At 47.3% G+C, this 18,137-nt stretch overlaps 1 protein-coding gene across 7 annotated transcripts in view; it reads right to left on the bottom strand.

The window, feature by feature from the left end:
• The window catches only part of RALGPS1 (Ral GEF with PH domain and SH3 binding motif 1), a 273,218-nt gene extending 259,623 nt beyond the window's left edge, over positions 1-13,595 (bottom strand). For 5 of the 7 annotated variants that reach the window (XM_044264877.1, XM_044264876.1, XM_044264875.1 and 2 more), the window contains exon 1: positions 13,562-13,595. The gene's annotated coding sequence lies outside the window, so the exon portion shown is untranslated. The remainder of the gene's footprint in view (positions 1-13,561) is intronic. The other 2 variants (XM_044264880.1, XM_044264881.1) reach the window with 2 other exon arrangements.
• Positions 13,596-18,137: the final 4,542 nt, after the last annotated feature.

Below are 18,137 nucleotides of genomic sequence, written 5' to 3' on the forward strand. Positions count from 1 at the left end.
CACACCATCACTAAAGACAAAGGCTAATGCGCTGCTTTGTCCTTATCACCTCCAGCTGTTGATCCAGGAGCCTCTTGCCTCTCTGCTTTACAGCCAACAAAACTCCTTTGATCGAAGTTCCTGGCCTAGTGCTGTTTCATTTCCTATCACATAATGTTTCTGGGATTCCCCATGGTCACACTTATCCTCTCAGTGTTTGAATCTTCGCCAGCGGATCCAGTCTTCCCTCCCATATGGTGATGTTCACACAGCTGAACTGATTCTTACTGAAGTTCCTCTTTACGTCATACACGTGCTACACCGGTGGGGTTCCTTCCAGTGCAGGTATCCAAGCTGTACTCACACGAGGACCGTATCATCATCGTCGTCGTTGTTGTCACCATTATTACTGTCGGTTATTGAGCCATTATTCTGTGCCAGATACTTTGTTAAGCACCTTCCCCATGCTAATATACCACTGAGTCCTTACTATAGTTCCCTAAGGTGGGCAATGTTATACCACCCACTTAGAGTGAGAAAACTAACCCTAGTGAGTGAGGCCCTAGGAGCTTAGGTCACATTCCCAGGAACACACCATCCATGAGAGCATCTTCACTGGCTAGGATAGTGCGTCCTTGAGCAAAAGCAGAATCTGAACCCAGCTCAGTCGGCCCCAAATTCTGAACCATTTCTCTATGTTCCTCCCACAAGAGCTGAACGGCGTTTTATGCTCTGCTGGTACACATACTCCCACCCCCTCATCTCCTCCCTTCTCTTTGCTAAGCACTGTAGGTTTTCAGCTCAATTAACATTAATCCTTCTTCTTTTTCCTTTCCTGAGGGGCAAATGGCTTCATACTAGGGTGGTGGACCCTGATATTAAGGCTAGCTACTCCTCTTGAATTTTCTTTGATCCTTTCTCACCACCACTCAGTGGTGGTTTTCAGCACCAGGCCCAGTGCCAACCAGGTCTCTGCCCATCCCATGCTTCCAGGTCTTTGGGTTCAGGGTAATAAAGACATATAGGATCAGATACCAGATTCTTGTTGACTGTTTCATATTAAAGGCTCTTCCCTGGGTTCTAAAAGCTGATCTCAGTCAGGCATTCAGGCTGACCAGTGGGATGGACTTCCACTTTTCCTAATTCAGGATCCTCCTCCATGAACAATCTGAGTAAACCTCACGTGCTCTAACTCTGAGACCCATCTATAGTTTCTGGAGATTGTACAACAGGCTCTGAGCTGCTACCCAAGCTCAGGATACACAGGGGGCCAAGGATGCACGTCCCAGTCACAGGGCTCCCACACCACCTTAGTCCAGTCTACATGGTTTTATCATCTTCCCAGGACTTCCATAGTTCTGATATCTCCCTTTCCTAGGGTCTAGACACACACCCTCCCCACCAAGGTTCCTGACTCAGACCCAGATGGGGCCCCAACTTTCCTGCTTCAGGAGCCAGAGATTTCAGGAGCCAGAGACCAAAAGACCACCAGTATAAGGCATGAGGAGACTGCTTGAGAAGGTTCTAAGAGAAGCTGAAGGGTTCAGACACTGGCTGCAGCTAAGAGCCTCCCTTAGTCTTTTGCACACAGAAGCAAAATAACTAAAATAACCTTCCTCGTGTGAGATTGGCTTCAGCATTAGTGAAATTAAGAGTGTCAGTGGGAGGCCCCAGAGCACCCAGCTTCGGGAGGCAGGGGCAGAGGCCCTGCAGAGAGAGCTGGAGGGGATGGCCCAACCACCAATTTCCATACCATCATCTTCCTGGGTTACTCCTTCCTCACTGACCCTTCTCTTACTCCTTCTCTGGCCCTTCCACTGTGCTCTCTACCCCTCACGCTGGTGCTCCCCAGCACTCAAGATCCTCTGCTCATGATATAGAACATTCCTGGGTAATCTGTCCATCTCCTACCACTTCCAGGGCCAGCTATACAAGGAGGACCCCAAGTCTCTCTCTCTAGACCAGTAGGGCATCAGAACCACCTGTGAAAACTGCAACATACAGATGACCAAACTCTGCCCCGCAGACACCACAGAGGATTCTGATGCCCCAAAGACTGAGAACCACGGCTCTGGCCCAGACCTCTCCTTGAGCCCAAGACTAGTAGACCAACTGCCAAATGCTATCCCACAAGCACCCCAAATTCAGTTGGGCTATTGCCAAACCTGAATTCACTACCCGTCCTCTACTCATTACCCCTTTCCCATTCCTTATCTCTGTGACTGGTCCAGCCCCTCACATCACTAAAGTGACAAACCCTGACCATGCCTCCCATCTGCTAAATCTGTGAAGGAGGCCTCTGCCTCAGTTTCACTTGAACCTGCCTCCTCCTCTCCAACCCCACAGCCAGTTCAGGGATGACATCCCCTCGCTTCATCTCCCACACACCAGTCTCCTCCCACACCAACCATTCTCTACACCAGGATCATAACTAGCAGTGTTTCCCTCCTCCTGTAATTCCAGGATGACTCTCTGCTGGCCACAGGATAACATCTGAACTCCCAAGCGTTATCTCTGAGTCCCTCTGAGTACTGACCCAAAACCACCTCTCCAACTTCGTCTCCCGCAACCTCCTCCTCTCTGTCTTCAAGAGCCTCACACTCCAGCAACACCACACCGGCTCATCATTCCCGAGACGCAGCCTGCTCTCTCCTGCTTCTCTTACTCCTCATAATCTGTTTCTTCTGCTCATGTCCCTCTTCACCTGAGAAACTGAAAATCTCTCCTTAAGATCCAGGAAGTCGGATTTCACCCCACCAGCTTCCATTTCCACTACTCTCCACCCCGGACACAGCACCACCATCATTTACTTACGCCTCTCTGTCAAGTCTGCGAACCCCTGAGGGCAAAGCCAGCAGTGTCAAGCCCAGTAACATGCTCAGTAGATGTTTACTTCATGAGTGAAAACCACTAATGAGATCAAGAAGCAAAGGAAGCAACCAATCTTTAAAGCAATAAAAATAAAGCCACCTGCTATCCTGGAAACCACGGCAGGTACTGCTTCAATAGCAGACCCTTTGGGTGATAGATGGACGTTCTGAAAAAGAGTCAGCAAGTAGAGGATGTGTCAGGCAACACCTGCACAGGTCAAGAAAACAGCACCGTGACCACCAACCCACTGGGGTGTGAACACTATGGCGTCTCCCTCACACTCAGTGCTCCAAACACACTGGCTTCCTGTTACATCTTGAATTCATCACCATGCCCTTGTGGGGATGTGACGGTGCAGTGGGGACCGTGACGGTGCAGCTGCCACCTCTTCACCTGGTCAAGTCTAACCAGTCTTTCCTCTGGGAAGCCACTCTGGGCCTCCCAGCCAATACTGCCCTGTTTACAGCCTCTACATACCCTGTAATCCTTTTCTGTAGCCATCGTCAATGCTGTAATTAATATTTTCTATACTTGTTTGTTATTGTTTTTGTACTTATTTTTATACTTCTTTAACTTTGCTACTAGATTATGAGCTAAAAGATAGCAAGGACCAGACTCATCTTTTTCCTGTACTGTGGCCTCACACAGACTCAGCAGACCCTGAACAGAACTGGATGGATGATGGATGGATGGACAGATGGATGGACAGAGAGACGAACTGGAAGACAGGCAGGAACAGGGAATATGACTGCCTTTCATTATTGCGACAGCACTTCCATATCATCCGACTCTCTTTACACTGACTCTACCCATGAAAAGCAATCTCAGATTTTAAAACTGAGGCTTTCCATGGGGCTGCCTCTGTCTGTAGAGCATCCAACTCTTAGTCTTGGGGTTGCAAGTTGGAGCCCCACATTGAGCAGAGAAATTACTTAATAAAAAAAGAAAGAAGAAGAGGATAAAACTATGGTTTTCCTACCGAAGAAAGGATGCATACACACCAGGGATATTCCTGTTTACTTGGAAAAAAGGTGTCACAGCAAACTGACACACTTGGCATTCTGACTTCCTATCTGGTGATTTTTCTATAATACCACGCTGTTCTCCCTGTTCCACAAGGATACTGGCTATACCGATAAAACTAGGTTCTAAGTATCTCTTGGCCCTTAAGAAGCCCCCTAAGATCATGAGGAAACTCCCTAAGATCAATACACGTATTGCCAACAGACCAGAAAGGCACTGCCTTTTCTCAGCCAGCCAGCACCACTGGATCCCAGAGCTATCCACTAAGTCAGGCCTCAGTCCCTCTTCCCACACACTCACACTGTTGATTCAACAAAGGACTCTGACACAGGTTTTCATCAGAGATAAATGCTTCTCCATGGTCATGGTCTATGTGCAAAGGTATATGACCCGCAGCCAGTTGTTTAAAAAGAAAGTGCAAGGTGCACATGGATGGGCTAAAGTCCACAGGTTTTCTGGGTGGGGAATCAGGACACCTGAGTATGAAGCCCTGGCAAAGTCCCCACCCTCAGCTGCAAGGTGGGAAGAGTGGCCTCAACGCCCTCTAACTTTCAGGTCGGACAAGACACTACATCTAACAAGTGCAAAGGCCACAGCAGTGCTCATTGCGAAAGAGCCCTGTAGCGGGGACAGCAGAGATCAAGAAATAAGCTAACTGCGGCCAGCCGGCCAGCCACATCTTTTGAAAGAAGGAAAGAACGCTATAGATCAGTCATCAAGTAACTTCCAATCTTATCAAAAAGCTTCCCAACAAGAACAAATTCTAATCTTAGTTGTCAACCAATCAGCACATGGTCAGTAACTACTGCCATGTACTGCCAGTACTTCAGCCACCTACAAGTAAGAGATCAGGGTTTCCTCCTCTCTAGAATGGAAACCACACTTTAAACCCATCATTTCAAACTGAACTCCTTAAGTTCAGTTATCAGGAAATTAAAATAACTAAAACCAAGACAAACTATGACGAGTACCTCTTCCAAACAATCCCTATCCTTATTTCCTTATATCCTCTACGGCTCTTCCACTGTCAGAAACCCCACCCTGAAGCAGACCCTAGGGGGCCTCTGCTTCTCCCACTGCTACGTCCTGGGCGTCTGTTTACTCTCCCTGAGCTTCCATCTTCTCTGCACTTCAGAGACTGCCCTGCGAGAATCAATATGAAGCAGAAAAAAACAGGTGTCAAGAGACTTTGTTAAGTGTTGAGATATTTTATAATGAAGGGACCTCAGATGCAACAACCTTCCCATTTTCTAGACTCAAATCAGTTACTGGACACTCACCATTTACTTCCTCTGTTCATTCAACAGGCATTTATGAGGGACCCACTACATTCCAGGTGCTATTCCAGGCACTAAGGCCCGGATGGTGAGCAAAGCAGCCCCAGCCCACGATCTGACAGGACTGCATTACACTTCACCACAAGAGACACACATCAGCGAGCATATCCTCTTAGACCCTGCTGGCCATGTGGGTGATCTGGTCTTTTTTCTAAGAGAAATCAGAAGCCACTGAAGGGTTTTAAGCAGAAGGAATGACATGCTCAGAGCATTCTGGCTGCCTTGTACTAGCCCTGGGTTAGGCCTGGGATATGGCAAGAACAAATATAGGCTCTTCCTCTAAAAAATTGAGGGGGGTAGGGCGAGGGTCACCAGGAAGCCATCATTTGTCACACAGTGTTATTATAATGCTACAGCAGGGTGCCGTGGGAGCCTGTGGGGGCACAATCTACAAATGCTAGTGGACCGAAAGTGCCTAGAGGAAAGACAAAACACAGTCACAGAAGGGACACAAAATAAAAAATATCTCAAAAGAGTGAAAGTCACTAATTCCACATAACAAACTTTAGTGCCACAAAGAGACAGCATATTCTCCTGAATTTATTAACTTGTTTTCCGTAAATATTTCATTACTCAGAAATGTATCAAAAGCACAGATTTCTCTTGACCTAGTTACCAAGCTTATACAAGAGTGAGTGAGAATCACTGCATTCAACAAACATGAATTTAATTACACTCATTAATCTTCCTTTCATCTCTAATAAGATGATTTTCAAACAAAACTCTGACTGAGGCCAAACATACAAATTTCTTCTGATTATTCAAGTAATTGTCTTAACCTTCAAATAAAATCTTATAATAGAAATATTTAAATCCTAAAGAGGAAAAGTATAATGTTGTATTAGTTCACATTACAGACCTTCTGTTTACATGGAATCACAGAACAAGGAACAGAAAGAACTTGGGAAAGCAGCCTTCATTTCCCAGACCAGCCGGAGTCAGGGCCCACCCTCAGGGTTACTCCATCCTCTCCCTCACCAATAGCCAGCTGCTTTTGTGGGAGTCAAGCTTGCATCTGTAGTCCCAACAAAGGCTGAGTTCTAAATAATCCAATCAAGAAATGGGTAGAGAACATGAACAGACATTTCTGCAAAGAAGATAACCAGATGGCCAATAGACACATGAAAAAGTGCTCCACATCACTCGGCATCATGGAAACACAAGTCAAAACCACAATGTGATACCACCTCACACCAGTCAGAATGGCTAAAATTAACAAGTCAGGAAATGACAGATGCTGGAGAGGATGTGGAGAAAGGGGAATGAATCCTCCTACACTGTGGGTGGGAATGCAAGCTGGTGCAACCACTCTGGAAAACAGCATGGAGGTTCCTCAAATAGAGCTACCCTACGACCCAGCAATCACACTACTGGGTATTTACCTTAAAGATACAAATGTAGTGATCTGAAGGGGCACGTGCACCGAAATGTTTATAGCAGCAATGTCCACAATAGCCAAACTATGGAAAGAACCTAGATGTCCATCAACAGATGAATGGATAAAGAAGATGTGAGATATATATATATAATGGAATACTATGCAGCCATCAAAAGAAATGAAATCCTGCCATCTGCAATGATGTAGATGGAACTAGAGGGTATTATGCTTAGCGAAATAAGTCAATCAGAGAAAGACAATGACCATATGATCTCCCTGATATGAGAAAGATGAGAGGCAATATGGGAGGTTTGGGGGACAGGAAAAAAATAAATGAAACAAGATGGAATCGGGAGGGAGAAAAACCATAAGAAACTCTTAATCTCACAAAATAAACTGAGGGTTGTGGGGGAGGTGGTTATGGACACTGGGGAAGGTGTATGCTATGGTGAGTGCTGTGAAGTGTGTAAACCTGGCGATTCACAGATCTGTACCCCTGGGGCTAATAATACCTTATATGTTAATAAAAAATTTTTTTAAAAAAAGGCTGAGTTCTGCCTGCCACCTGGGGGTTCCTACTAGCCACTGCCACCAAGGACATCTGAGTTTTAATATACTCCTTGTGCAATAACTCACATAAACTTTCATGGACAACTGACAGCCCCCCAAACATCAATAGGCCCTCTAACAATGGCTGAAGAGAACATTATTCCAGCTCACAATTACTGGGTTTTCATGTATAAACCCTATGCTAAGACCTATTCTGTATCAACTCCTTGAAGCCTTTCAGGAAGCATGGAGGTAAGTACCATCACACTTCCTGTAACAATAAGGAAACAGAGGAGTGGTCACTTGCCCAAAGGCATGAGAGGTGAGTGGTAGAGTCAGGACCCAGACCTGCACTGGCGTGACTCCAGTCTTTAAGCTCTGCGCTATCACTCTGATGTCAGGAGATAAATCTCCTGTAAAGAATATAAAGAACTAAAACTCTGTAGAAATACCGTGGGATGATTTGCCATTCTGGGTCTTCATGGCCTCGGCTCTCCTCCATAAATGCACATGAAATAAGCCTGGCTTGTGCCTCCTCTTGGGGAAAAGTCATGGAATTGATCAGCAGGCGACCCAAAGAATAAAAGGTGCTCACAATGGTGCAGGGTGGGAAACCACATTTGAGAAGAGCTCATGTGCAAAAGGAGGAGGAAACACGTGTGGACAAACCCATAGCTTGCGGCCAACAGGGCTTATGAGGGGTGTCCTTAGGACTCCTTGAGCATTTTGTGATTTCAGAGCTGGTTTCTCGGGTACCGTGACCATCACCTTCACCACCCCACTAGCACCATTACCATCACACTAGAACCCAGAGAAAACAGACGGAGAGGTGCTTCTCAGTGCTCCCTAAGAAACGCGGCTCAGAGCCATGAGCAGTCTGTAAGCATCGACTCTCTGTCGGGCCCCACGCTAAACATCCCACTGCATTGTTTCACTGCATCTTCAGTAAACCAGTACACCAAGATTCACAGAAAGGCAGACACTTGCCCAAGGCCTTGTGTATGGAAGAACTGGAATCTGAGCCCAGGTCTGCCTGGCTCCAGAGCATGAATCTGCTTGGCCACTTCATTCAAGGTCTTCTGTCATAGTCAGTCGCCTTCTGGTCACCTTCCGATTGCATGTGGTTCTTCCCCCAACCATGAGCTCCTCAAAGGCAGGGACAGAACTCCTTCATCTCCATATGCCCAGCATCCAGCAAAGGGTTTAGTGCAAAGCAGAAACTCAGCAAGGCTGGTGAGTGATTACCCACATAAAGGAAGTAAAACCCCCTCTCCTTTTAAGAAAGTGGCCCTAAAAATGCCCCAGGATGCCCCTCACAGAACCCAACCCAACCAACTGCCCACCACCCCTGGTCAAAATCCACAGAGCACCTACTCAGCTCCCGTGAGCCTGTTCCTCAACAGCCCCGCTGCGAGGGAAGGATGAGAAGCCATTCTTCTGAGGAAAGGCAAGGTGGGCTTCAGCAAGTGTGAGCAGTTCATTTTTAGAGTCACGCTTTTTTCTGCTTCCCCCTCTCGTCCTGGAGCCTCTGGAGAAATATTTCTTTTCTCTCCCATCTCCTAAGACTTTTTGGACAAGTATCACCAGCCACACCAAAGCCTATAGCTAGTGTATGGCACAAAACACACCTGTCTCCGAGTCAGCACTCAAATACTTGGAAAGTGAAGGAACAGAGCCCAGAGACTGGGTTTCACCAGAGACCTGACAGCTTATCAGTAAGAGCTTGCCAACATTCGGCAGCCGTGATGGAGACGAGGTCCATCACAATGGCCAAAAAGAACATACCCTGAAGTCTCAGAGGCAAAGAAAGTAGGAGAGTTTCCCTGTGCAGGGAGCAGCCACAGACATAAAACAATTCGTGCCATAACACAATGCACACTCCGATCAAGGCAGGCACACAATGAAAGTCAAGGGAACACAAACGGGAGTGGTCACTTGTGCCAAAAAGAACAGAGCAGATTTCACAAAGGAGGGGATATTTGAGCTGGGAAGCCATTCCCAAATCACCTGAGGAGAAGTCATTGCTTCCAGCCTGAGTGACCCCCATACTGCTCACCACCTCAACATCGGGCCCACCATACTGTGCTACAATCAGTGGCTTGTGTGCCTGTCTCCCTGCACAGTATGCAGGCATCTCAAGGGCAAGGACTTTGGGCATTGTCCACGGCTCATCCTCAACTGCCCAGTAAATACCTCCTGACAAAGAACAGAAGAGTTTCCCTCCGGTTTTTAACAACACACCAGCTACCCCTTCCTGAGCATCTACTACAAGCTGCTATAGCTTCGAGTACTTGGTATGCATGACCTCATCTCCTCCACACAAAAACCCCAAAAGGCAGACTTTATCAACATCAGCCATTTTGCAGATAAGGAAAGTAAAATTCAGAGAGATTAGAGACACTGTCCCAAGTCATGCAACCAGTAAGTAACAGCTGAACTTTGAGTCAAGGGCTGAATGGAAAATCAGTTTTCAATTTCTAGTAAACAAATCCCTTTTCCTTTCTCTTTCTGTCATCTGCCTTGCATCCAGATACGTGGATTGCCTGTAATCTATTGTTCAATGGGACCAAAGCCATTTGTTTCCCAGAAAAGAAAAAGGGATGTCCCTTATTACTCTTCTCAACAATGACTGCTCACCAGTACTGAGTAAACATCACGGTGGGGAGGAGAGGGGGTGGTAAGGAAAGAACTGCTTACAACATCAATCAAAAACATTTATTAAGAAGGAACTGTACGTACCAATTGGAACATTTTCCAATGTTGAAACAATTTCCAAAACAGATCAAGTGACTAGACTAAGGAAAAAGAGTATGTACAGACACTATTCTTTGTGTAAGAGAAAGAATATATAACAAACAAGAAAATGGTAATAGTGGTTCCCCTGGGGAAAAGGACTGGCAGCTTGAGGCAAGAAAGACCCTTTTTACAATTTGCTCCCCTCTGGACTACTTGCCTTTCAAAAGAGAATCCATGTGTGGGTTTTTTATTTATTTATTTATTTTTTTACTTCTTAAAAAAAATTAAATTAAAAACACCATTTAAAGACAGGACTTTTCGCCAAGCCTCTCTCATATGCTCACATACATATAACAGCAACCATGAAAGTATGTATGCTTATGAACGAAAACTGGATGAACTTAATCTGTGGTAAGATAGGACTGTGAAACAGCTTTTGTCTTCCATGCTGAGGTTCACCAGTTTCAATAAAATGCTGCAATATGTTTTGGCAAATAAATCAATAGAATTTTGAAGACAGAGATACAACATACATAGAAGCATCAGGGACAATTTGCCACACCTTCTTCCTAAACTCCTTTATCTGTTCCTTCAACAACTATTTAATGAGCACCTACTGTGTACTAGGCAAAGTGCTAGACAGATTTTTTTTTTTTAAGAAAACTAAACAGGTCATTAATTTCTTCCCTCCTGCCTTTCAGGAAAATATGGACAGCATACTAATGAGAAGAATGTCAGAGCAAGGACCACCCTTGATGTTCGTAGTCTAACACCGTCCTCATTCAACCTAGAAAATGGAGGATTGGGGAAGGGATTTGTTCAAGGTTACATAAGAAGTGAAGGCCTCAGAATTACCAGTCCTGCTCTCCCTACATGCTTCATGCTGTTCAGTGGTGTTGAAAGATAAGCACACAGGGAGAGGAGAAATGTACCCTAACACTCAGTGCCTGATAACAGGTGCTTTCACATAACCTGGGTCATTTATTCTTCATAACCTCTCAAGGTGGGCATGATTATCCTTGCTTCACAAATAAGGAAAAAAACTTCGAGAAGCTGAGAAACTGGTGTGTAAGGCTTCCAACACAGACCTGTCTGATTTGCAAGCCAGAGCCTTCGCCCTCCTTACTGAATAGGAAAATCAATTTTATTTTATTATTTTTTAAAGATTTTATTTATTTATTTGACAGAGAGCACAAGTAGGCAGAGAGGCAGGCAGAGAGAGAGTGAGAGAGGGAAGCAGGCTCCCCGCTGAGCAGAGAGCCCGATGCAGGACTCGATCCCAGGACCCTGAGATCATGACCTGAGCCGAAGGCAGTGGCTTAACCCACTGAGCCACCCAGATTTTATTTATTTATTTGACAGACAGAGATCACAAGTAGGCAGAGAGGCAGGCAGAGAGAGAGAGGGAAGGAAGCAGGCTCCCCGCTGAGCAGAGAGCCCGATGTGGGACTCGATCCCGGGACCCCGAGATCATGACCTGAGCCGAAGGCAGCGGCTTAACCCACTGAGCCACCCAGGCGCCCGGAAAATCAATTTTAAAAGGTAGCCTGGGGGATTTGGGGTGGGGGGGATGGCCTGCCTAGGTGGCTCAGTCAGTTGAGTGTCCAACTCTCGATTTCAGCTGAGGTCATGATCTCAGGGTCCTGAGCTTTAGCCCCACCTCAGGCTCAGCATGGAGTCTGCTTGAGAATCTCTCTCTCCCTCTGCCCCTCCCTGCCCTCATACTCTCTCTCTCTCTCTCTCAAATAAATAAATAAATAAATCTTTAAAAAATTAAAAAATAAAAGGTAAACTGGGGCCGGATCACAGAAAGCCTTGGTTTTAATATTTTCCATTAATGAAGTTTCTCTCTCAACCCTGGATGTTGTCACTCCAATAATAACAATCAAAAAGCTGACCCCCTCATTATTCAATGCATGTTCTAACTTCTGTGTGCCACCAAGTTTGGATTTTCCTTTGAACCCACAGATGGTTATCCAGAGGGCAGCAATCTCTGAGAACCGTTTACACAGTTTCTGCTAGGACAGAAAGGGACATCCCAATATTGCTTCTAGACCCTCTGGGTGCCTGCCGTATAAACACATCCCTGATGATCCCATCCCATGATGATCCCATCCCATGATGCCACTGGGTCACCGCCACACCAGCTGAGTGGCAGTGACAGAGGTCAGCCCCATGGTGGTTGGCCTCTAAAAGTTTCATAGCTTCTAAAGTAAAGAAAAATGCAAGCCGGTGGTAGGAGAAGCCTCCTCCTGCCTTGTCTCAGTCCATGCAATGCAGGTAGGAGAAATGACAGTTTGGAATGGTCAAACTGCCAGTCAACAGAGGTACAGTGTGCCAAAAGGTCACACACATGGGTACAGGACATCTTCAGGATAGGAGAGAGCCCTCTCAGCTTGATTTCTTCTCTCTGCCCCTGTAGGAAGCTAGTGAAATTCTCACATTCCCTTCTTTTTCATGTCTTCTTTCTGGAATGTGGTAAAATCAGAGTTCCTACTTGGATGGGGAGGGGAAATTCCATAAGGCTCAAGCCTAAGTGTTATGATCCAGTTCAGAGTCCTCAATGGGGTTGGGGTCTAAAGGTCAGCAAACAAATGTTCCTCACTTTCCACCTGCCATTGCACCCTGCCACAGCTCCCTCAGAGGTCTTGATCCAAGTCAGATCCGAGACTGTCTCTTGGGGACATTCTGCCACAAACCTCATCCCAAACTCAAATAAGAAAATGGTCTGCTAATTAGAAATACCCCAAATCCAACCTCCCCTTTAAAACCTCAGTTCCGGGTGCCTGGGTGGCTCAGTGGGTTAAAGCCTCTGCCTTCGGCTCAGGTCATGATCCCAGGGTCCTGGGATCGAGCCCCACATCAGGCTCTCTATTCTGCAGGGAGCCTGCTTTCTCCTCTCTCTCTGCCTGCCTCTCTGCCTACTTGTGATCTCTGTCAAATAAATAAATTAAAATCTTTAAAAAAATAAAAAAATAAAAACCCTCAGTCCCTGAATCCAACATCCCCATTGGCAAAGAGGAAGGAGGCTCATAACTTTACCCCAGCACTTGCTGGGTAAGCATTTTTCCATCCTATCCTCACAGGGCCCCTGGGAGGCACACAAGGCAGGTAGCACGATGGTCCATGCTCAGATACTCGTTTTGCAAAGGAAAACACAAAGCTTGGAGAGTTGAAAGACTCTCTGGGGGTTACACAGAGGCAAAAGCTTCTGAGCCCTCATTTCTGTTCTTCCCCCTCAGCAAGCTGCCATGTCAGTCTTTTGGAAACTGCCATTACTAAGATCTGCAGCAGCATCTGGTACCAGGACCCTTCAAGCTTCGCACTAACTACTCTTCCAGCAAGCAACATTTCTCAACCACATTTCTAATCATCCAAAGAATGCCAGCCGCCGACCCCAATCAAGTCATGCCCCCAGCAACAGCAACAGGGAAAGCCCCAGAGACATGAAAAACGACGCGCCCCACTTAAGGCACAGCGAGGCAGAGAAGCCACCAGCCTAATAACCGGGGCGGCAGAGACCCAAGTTAGCCTCAGGAGAGGCACAGGCAGGCCTGGCCGGCCCCTCTGGCCCAGCAGCAACCCTCGAAGCCTCCAGAATCTTCAGAGAGCCCAAAGCTCCTGCGCCCACCCCAAAAACCCCTAGACAAGGGAGAGGGCTACATTCCCTTCTCCAGGGACCACTCACCCTCCGTCCGATCCACACCTGGGGCACCGCTTCCGGACCTGCAACCACTCGGGGCCCCGCCCCCCGCCCCTGCAGGTCTCCCTGGCCCCGCCCTTTGCACCTGTGGTTTCCTCAGGCCGGGGCTCTCCAGAAGCTCTGGCCTCACCTGGCAGCCCCCTCCCACTGCCAAATCCGTGGTCCCACCTGGCCCCGCCCCCACACCTGCAGCCCCCTCTGCCCCGCCCAACTGCCTCCACCAGTCCCGCCCCCCCACACCTGCGGCCTGTCTCCACCTCCACCCCCACACTCGCTGCCCTTCCTACCCACCCCTCACCGGACCAGCCCACCTAAGGCCCCTCGGCCCGGCCCCCCGCGACCCTGAACCCGCCCGACACCACCCCTGCCCCTCTGGCCCCGCCTCCCTCCCCGAGGCCCCTCCCCGGCCCAGCGGTCCCTCCGGGTCCCGCCCCCCGCACCTGCAGCTCCCTGCGGCCCGGCCCTCAGGGCCCCGCCCCGCCCCGCCCCGCGGGCCGCTCCTCTCACCGCCCGCTCTCGCCGCCGCCGCCGCAGTCCCGGCCGGTCACCTTGACGCGGGCCGCAGTGGCTGCCGCCGCCTCCTCATGGCCCTGGGAGCGGCCCAGGCGGCAGCGGCGCCTTCGCTCGGAGGCCGAGGCCGGGCCGAGCCGGGCCGGGGCCGGGCCGGGCGCAGCTGGAGCGCGGGCCGACGCGGGAGCGGAGCCGGTGCCCAGCCGCAGTAGGAACCGTCCGCTCCTGGGCCTGAGCGGCAGGCCGCGCAGCCAATGCGCGTGCGGCGCCGGACCAGTCCACCCAACCAGCTCGTCGCAGAGGCGGAGACACGCAAATCGGCCGGCTGGGCGCGCCAGTGCGCAGCCGCTGCAGCTTCGGTCCTCGCTGGTCCGGGCCTCCTCTCTAGCCTGCGGACGCCCTCTCAGCCTGTAAGGATGCTCCGCGGACCGCACACCCCTCTCAGCGCCCCGCCACGCCCATCTCCTTCCTAGAAATACCAGTGCATCTTATTCCCCGTACATCCAGGCCTCTTGCAATTTCTCCTTGAACCCTACCTAGGATTCACCGTTTTGAACAAAAAATGGTTTTGTGAAAGACATCACCTTAATGTTCATTCTTTCAAACTCAGAGGCAGGCACAGAACAGAGAACGTCAGAGCCAGAAGACACCTCAGAGAGCTTGGGGTCCTACCCATTTACTTTACAGCTGGGCAAAATCAGGCCCCACGAGGTGAAGGGACTTGCCCAAGGCCACACAAGTGCAAAGCGGGGGAAATGAGTCTGCCTCTAGTCCCCCTGCTCCCACATCCCTTACTCCGCCAGGCACAACGAGGTAGGCAGGGAGGTGAAGTTATTTGCTTCCGGTCGCAGAGTTGCAAAGACAATCTGTGAAACCATGGAAGTCCAGAAGCACAGTGGGGACCCCCTCCGTCCTCCCTTACTCTGATTGATTCTTGAGCACGCAGACATGGAGAAGGTCATCTTGGCAATTTTCACATTCATTTGGAATCACCATCAGAGTATGGAAAGACTTGGTTCCTGTTTCCCAAAGCTTATGGAGGAAAAAGGAGAAACAATCAAAAAGAAAGAAAAGTCAGTGGAAATTAAACCATTTCTAAGTCTTCAGGGGTCTCTGAGGGAAATTTCTGCCATTTTGCACAAAGAAAATGATAATCATCAAAGAAGATACTTTATTTTACTTCAGGAGAGCAAAAAGACAGTGCGCAGTGCAATGGTTCTGCTCAAAGCCTCTAGATTCAGAAAGGCACAGGGTTGTGGTTGAATGCAAAAGCTGGGGGCGCCTGGATGGTTCAGGCATTAAGCGGCTGACTTTGGCTCAGGACCTGATCCCAGGGTCCTGGGATTGAGCCCCTGCATCAGGCTCTCTGCTCAGCGGGAAGTCCACTTCTCCCTCTCCCACTCCCCCCCCATTGTGTTCCCTCTCTTGCTTTGTCTCTCTCTGTCAAATAAATAAAATAAAATATTTTTTAAAAAATAAATTAAAAAAAAAAAAAAGAAAGAAACCTGGAGAGACAGAGTTACCTGAGTCCAAACTCTGGTTCTGCCACCAGCTAGCTGTGTGCAGGCAAGCAAGTTACTTAATGTCTCTGTGACTCAGTTTCTTTGTTGAAAACTGAGTATGGTGAAAATCAGAAAAACCATTAGGAGGATTAAATGAGATGCTATGTGGAAGAACGCCTGGTACCTAAGAGGAGCTCAGTAAACATTAGTTATTGTTCTTTCTACCTCTGTGGTATAGAGCAAGCACAGAAGGCATTTAGGACAGTGTTTGCAATACACTTGCTAAATGGCATTTATTATTTTTATTATGCTTGCGCATAGATTCTAAGTTTTCTTCGGTGAACATAATCTTTGCAATACACCAAAAAGTTATTGTAAACCCAATTGTGAAATGAGAAGACGATCTGAAGAGATAGTTCCCCAAGAAGATATACAAATGGCTAATGCGCATGTGGAAAAGTTCCACACTATCATCTGCCATCAGGGAAATGCAAATCAAAACTCCAGTGAGGGGTGCCTGGTGGCTCAGTTGGTTAAGCAACTGCCTTCGGCTCGGGTCGTGGTCCCAGAGTCCCGGGATTGAGTCCCACATGCAGCTCCCGGCTCCACGGGGAGTCTGCTTCTCCCTCTGACCTTTTCCCCTCTCATGCTCTCTCTCACCGTCTCTCTCTCAAATAAATAAAAATAAAATCTTTTTTAAAATTCCAATGAGATACCACTTCAAACCCATTAGGATGGCTAAAACAAATAAGATGGACAATAATAAAGGCTGGTGAGGAGTGGAGAAATTGGAACTCTCATACCCTGCTCGTAAGAATGCAAAATGGTGCAGCCACTTTGGAAAACAGCCTGGCCGTAGCTTAAAGGGTTAAACTTGGAGTTACCATATGACCCAGCAATTCCACTCTCAGATATATATACCCAAAAGAAAACATACGTCCATACTCTTGTCCATAAATATTCATAACGGCATTATTCATAATATCTAAGAAGTGGAAATAACATAATGTCCACCAACAGATGAATGGATAACTAAAATGGGGCATATCCATATAAGGGAATATAAAAAGAAATGAAGTTATGATACATGCTACAACAAGGATGAACCATGACAATATGCTGAATGAAAGAAGTCAGATCACATCTGATTCCACTTATGTGAAATGTCCAGAGTAGGCAAATCTATAGAGACAGAGAGTAGATTAGTGGTTTCTAGGGCTGGGGGGAAGGAAGAATAGGGGATGATGGCTAATGGCTAAGGCACAAGGAGCTTCTTTTTAAGATAACGAAAATGTTCTAAAATTGATTGTGGGGATGGTTGTACAACTCCATGAATATACCAAAAGCCATTGCATTGTACACTTTTCATGGATGAGATATATAGTATATGGATTAAATATTTTTTTAATTTATTATTATTTTTATTATGTTATGTTAGTCAACATACAGTATGTCATTAGTTTTTGATGTAGTGTTCCATGATTCATTGTTTACGTATAACACCCAGTGGTCCATGCCGTATGTGCTCTCCTTAACATCCCTCACTGGGCTAACCCATCCCTCGACCCCCATCCCCTCTCAAACCCTCAGTTTGTTTCTCGGAGTCCACAGTCTCTCATGGTTTGTCTTCCCCTCTGATTCCCTGCCTTCATTTTTTCCTTTCCTTCTCCTAATGTCCTCCTTGCTATTCCTTATGTTCCACAAGTAAGTGAAACCATATATCTTAATAAAGCTGTTTTTAAAAAAGTTATGATGGGGTGCCTGGATGGCTTAATCACTTGAGCATCCAACTCTTGATTTCAGCTCAGGTCATGATATCAGGGTCATGAGATCGAGGCACACATCAGGCTCCAAGATCAGCAGGGAGTCTGTTTGAGATTCTCTCTCTCTCCTTTTCCCTCTGCACCCCCCCGACAAATAAATAAATAAAATCTTAAAAATAAATAAATAAATCTTTAAAAAATAAAAATTTAAAAATTCAGTTATCATAAAGTCTGATCAATCATGTCCCTCCCATGCTCAAACAGAATGTAACAGAATAGGAGAGGATCTAAGCTACAGCCAGTAGATTTGGATTGCCTACCATCAACGTGTGATACACTGGTGGGGTGCTCTCATCATCCATCTCATGTGTTTGAGTCACTCTCATCCTCCCCAGCTGCCAGGCTGATAACTAAGGCTCAAACCCAGCAGAACCTGGCTGGGGAATGCACCAAGCCTGATAAGGTAAAAAATAAATGATATACCTGAAAAATGCAAGAATTAGCTAGCCAGCATGTGCTGAGAGAAGCCAGGGGAGTACCTCTGGTATAGGTTCAGGTATAGGTTTCAGGATCATGTCATGATGTCACAGGTCGAGTTGTGAGTTTGAGTCCTGCATCTGACTTTGTGCTCAGCGGGGAGTCTACCTGAAGATTCTCTCCCTCTGCTCCTCCCCCAACTCCCTCTCGCATGAGCTCTCTCTCTCCCTCTCTCTCTCTCTAAACAAATAAATTAATTTTTAAAATGTTTCATTGAGTTGGGAACATGTTCTTAAGACACTTTCTTTA

Source organism: Neovison vison, chromosome 9 (assembly GCF_020171115.1).
Source record: "Neovison vison isolate M4711 chromosome 9, ASM_NN_V1, whole genome shotgun sequence".
NCBI classification, from domain to species: domain Eukaryota; kingdom Metazoa; phylum Chordata; class Mammalia; order Carnivora; family Mustelidae; genus Neogale; species Neogale vison.